Below are 4,450 nucleotides of genomic sequence, written 5' to 3' on the forward strand. Positions count from 1 at the left end.
CTCCGGCCCCGCCGCCCCTCGCCCCGGGCTCCCGGATGGCGTCAGGTCGGCGCCCGAGAGCCAGGCCGAGTGGGAGCGGTCCCGCCCCGCCGGGCAGGGAGGAGAAGGGGACGGGAAGGGGCGCCTCGCGGCGGGTCCTGTCCCCCGGGGAGAGCCGGACTCCCCGGTACCCGCCCCCTTCGTGTAGCCAGCCTTCGCAGTATTGCATCTGTTGTTTCCTCTAAATATTTCAAAAGACATCGCAAGCGTCATGACTTGTATTTTTTTTTTAATTTTTAATTTATTTCTGACACAGAGAGAGAGAGAGACAGCGTGAGCAGGGGAGGGTCTAATTTTTAATTTAGTTCTGACACAGAGAGAGAGAGAGACAGCGTGAGCAGGGGAGGGTCAGAGAGAGAGGGAGTCACAGAATCTGAAACAGGTTCCAGGCTCTGAGCTGTCAGCACAGAGCCCGACGCGGGGCTCGAACCCACGAACCGCGAGATCATACCTGAGCCGCAGTCAGACGCTTAACCAACTGAGCCACCCAGGCGCCCCTTGTCATTCTTAAATAGTTTAAAAATTGACGTTTTCAAGACGCGAATCGTACCCGCAAGGTCCGTGACGCACCTGACCGGATGTGGGAGCATTCCCTAAAATCACCCAGCACCTAGTCCCTAGAACCCTAGCTGTCCCACGGATGGCTTTTCCAGGTGATCTGTACCCACTAGGACCCAGTTAAAGACCGTTCATTGCAAGTGGTTGTCTTTTCACATTTAAAAAAGTCCTGCCTTTCCCCTCGCGTCTCCCCGCCCGTGGCTTGTTGAAGGCAGGACTTGCCAGGCCTCCCGAAGGAGCACCGATGTTTCTGGATGTGCCTTCGGTCCCTCTATTTACTAGTCGTTGCAATTGGTTGTGCTTTGGGTTTTATTTTACAGCACTAGTGGTTTACGATTTTTGTGATCTCTCTGTTGCTAATATGCTGAAGCTAATAAGAAAAACGCTCTTTTATGCTTTTTCCTCCTGTGTTTTTAGTTCAGTAAAGGAACAAGGAGGACACGTGTTTGCTGCCTGACACACCATAGACACTTAGGATCTGTGAATTCTTTTGTGGGTCACAGGTAATGCTAGAAACAATATTGGGGGCGCCTGGGTGGCTCGGTAGGTTGAGCGTTCGACCCTTGATTTCTCCTCAGTTCGCCATCTCGTGGTTTGTGAAATCGAGCCCCAAGTCGAGCTGTGGGCTGACAGCATGGAGCCTGCTTGGGATTCTCCCCGTTCATGCACACACGCTCTCTCTCTTTCTCTCTCTCAAATAAATAAACTTAAAAAATAAAATAAATAAAGTGAATATTGGATTTAGGATGAACTCAACTACTTCCTCCAGGAGTCTACCGGAACACACCTCCAAAATTATGGCCTGTATTTCACCAACTTGTAATTCTCTCCCCTTGAGCTATAAACTCCTATGCAGACCCAGCTCTTAGCACAGCTCCATAAACATCTGTCCAAAGACTGAAGCATTTTTTGTACAACAAAAATTAAGCTGTTTTGACTTTCAGATGTATTTTTCAAAGTTAAATTAACTTGAAGGATACAGTAATGGCATTCACTTTTTTTTTTAATGTTTTATTTATTTCTGAGAGAGAGAGAGAGACAGCATGAGCAGGGGAGGGTCAGAGAGAGGGAGACACAGAATCTGAAGCAGGCTCCAGGCTCTGAGCTGACAACACAGAACCGACACCGGGCTCAAACCCATGAACTGTGAGATCATGGCCTGAGCCGAAGTCGGACGCTTAACCAACAGAGCCACCCAGGCGCCCCTTCACTTCCCTTCTTAAAAGCCATGACTTTTGCACTTCAAGTAAAATCCACACTCCTAGGCCCTGCATGATCTGGCTTTCTTGCCAGGCTACTTCTTTGCCACTCTTCACTCCTCTCTGTATCTGCTCCAGCCTCCTTGCATGTGTATGACCACGCCATACCCTGCCTCAGGGCCTTTGAACGGTGTCCCACGCTCTTCCTGTCCCCCACTTCTACTTTTTTATGGCTCACTCCTTTTCGCTCTTAAGGGCTCAACTTACATGTTTATCTCTCACCTTCCTATCTTTTTTTTTTAATATCTATTTATTTTTGAGACAAACAGAGCATGAGTGGGGGAGGGGCAGAGAGAGAGAGAGACACAGAATCCGAAGACACGCCCCAGGCTCTGAGCTGTTAGCACAGAGCCCGATGCGGGGCTCGAACTCACAGATAGTGAGATCATGACTTAAATCGAAGTCAGACGCTTAACCGACTGAGCCACCCAGGCCGCCGCCCCCCCACCTTCGTATCTTAATAGGTACTGCATTTATCTGGTAACTCAGTGGTTGATTTTCCTCATAGTACTTACCACAACTATCATTATGTCATTTGTCGCCTCACTTTTGTCATTGTTACTTTTTGTCATTTGTTTTGTCTTTCATATTAGAATATAAGCCCCAGCAAAACAGGGGCAAGCTCTGTCTTTTTGAGAATTATATCTCTGGTGCCTCGTGAAGTGGCCTGGTGCATTGTTGAAGCTCAGGGAACATTTATGGAGTAAAACGAGTGAGGAAATGGCAACATCTGTCCAGAACACAGTCAGCAATCAACATTAGAAGAAATCAAATAGGAGAACTTTGAGTGTATAACAAAAATGGCACCAAGTCTACCCACTATATTTTAAAAATGCAAGAGTCTTATACAGTCGTCAAAATTCAGTTTCTTATGGTTGTAGGACTGAAGTTCCGGGTAGAACTGAGGCCCCCGTTTCCTTGCTGGCTGCCAGCAGGAGACTGGTCTCAGCTTCCTTTACATGTGGCTCATTCCTCCACTGACAAACCAGCAAATGTGTATCAAATCTTCCTCATGCTTCAAACTTCTGACTTCCTCATCTTTTACCAGCCAGAGAATACTCTGCTTTTATTTTTTTATTTTTTTATTTTTTATGTTTTATTTATTTCTAGGAGAGAGAAACAGCGTGAGCAGGGGAGGGTCAGAGAGAGAGGGAGGCACAGAATCTGAAACAGGCTCCAGGCTCTGAGCCGGCAGTCAGCACAGAGCCCGACGCGGGGCCCGAACCCACGAACCGCGAGATCATGACCCAAGCGAAAGTCGGACGCTTAACCGACTAAGCCACCCAGGCGCCCCTCTGCTTTTAAAGAGATCATGTAAGGGGAGCACCTGGCCCAGAGAGTCGAGTGTCTGACTCTTGATTTCAGCTCAGGTCATGATCCCAGGGTTGTGGGATTGAGCCCCACCCCCAACATTGGGCTACTCATGGAGCCTGCTTGAGATTCTCTCTTTCCCTCTATCCCCTCTCCTACTCACTTGCGCTCGCGCGCTCTCTCTCTCTCTCTCTCTCTCAAATAAAATTAGGGACACCTAGGGGCTCAGTCAGTTAAAACAATCAACTTCAGTTCAGGTCATGATCTCACAGCTCGTGGGTTCGAGCCCCGTGTCGGGCTCTGTGCTGACAGCTCAGAGCCTGGAGCCTGCTTCAGATTCTGTGTCTACCTCTCTCTCTGCCCCTCCCCTGCTCACACTCTGTCTCTCTCTCTCAAAACTAAATAAACGTTAAAAGAATTTTTTTCTTTAAATAAAATTTTAAAAAATTAAAAAAATTTTTTTTTAAATCCTATAAGTAGTTTATCCCTACCCAGACCTATCTCTCTATCATCAGGTCCACTAATTAGTAGCTTTAATTTGTTGCTGTGAGAACTGGGGAGACCCCCTGGCCCTGAGGCTTTCCCCTAGCCATCCCAAAGATGTCACCGAAGAATCTTGGTCACATAAAGAATTCAATGACAGGGGCATCTTGGGTGTCTCAGTTGGTTAAGCATCCAACTTCAGCTAATGTCATGATTTCATGGTTCATTGGTTCGAGCCCCGAATTGGGCTCTGTGCTGACAGCTCAGAGCCTGGAGCCTGCTTCAGAGTCTGTGTCTCTCTGCCTTCCCCCACTTCTCTCTCTCTCTCTCTCTCTCAAAAATAAATAAACATTGGGGCGCCTGGGTGGCTCAGTCAGTTAAGCGTCCATCTTTGGCTCAGGTCATGATCTCTTAGTCTGTGGGTTTGAGCCCCGTGTTGGGCTCTGTGCTGACGGATCGGAGCTTGGAGCCTGCTTCGGATTCTGTCTCTCTCTCTCTCTCTCTCTCTCTCTGCCCCTCCCCCCTCACACCCTGTCTCTATCTCTCAAAAGTAAACAAATGTTTTTAAAATTTTTTTAAATAAATAAATAAACATAAAAAAATTTTAACCCGTTACATTTGGTTCATCAGATGTGTTTTAGATACCTGCTTCCTCCTAGGAAATCAGATGACACCAAATTGTACTTAATTGAATCAGGGCACTTAATTGAATAAACCAGGTAAGTAAAACATTGAAGAAAATTCCATCCATAATTTTATGGCAGATGTAGACTTGTACATCCTCTTTAGGTATTTTGTAG

The 4,450-nt window shown here is 47.1% G+C and overlaps 1 protein-coding gene across 5 annotated transcripts in view; it reads left to right on the forward strand.

Annotated features, from left to right (window-relative positions):
• ZSCAN31 (zinc finger and SCAN domain containing 31) overlaps positions 1-4,450 on the forward strand; it is an 11,355-nt gene that overhangs the window by 649 nt on the left and 6,256 nt on the right. For 2 of the 5 annotated variants that reach the window (XM_077752397.1, XM_077752400.1), the window contains exon 2: positions 1,015-1,100. The exons of the other annotated variants lie outside the window; for them this stretch is intronic. The gene's annotated coding sequence lies outside the window, so the exon portion shown is untranslated. The remainder of the gene's footprint in view (positions 1-1,014; positions 1,101-4,450) is intronic. 5 annotated transcript variants of the gene reach the window in all.

Source organism: Crocuta crocuta, unplaced genomic scaffold (genome assembly GCF_008692635.1).
Source record: "Crocuta crocuta isolate KB4526 unplaced genomic scaffold, BGI_CrCroc_1.0 scaffold336, whole genome shotgun sequence".
NCBI classification, from domain to species: domain Eukaryota; kingdom Metazoa; phylum Chordata; class Mammalia; order Carnivora; family Hyaenidae; genus Crocuta; species Crocuta crocuta.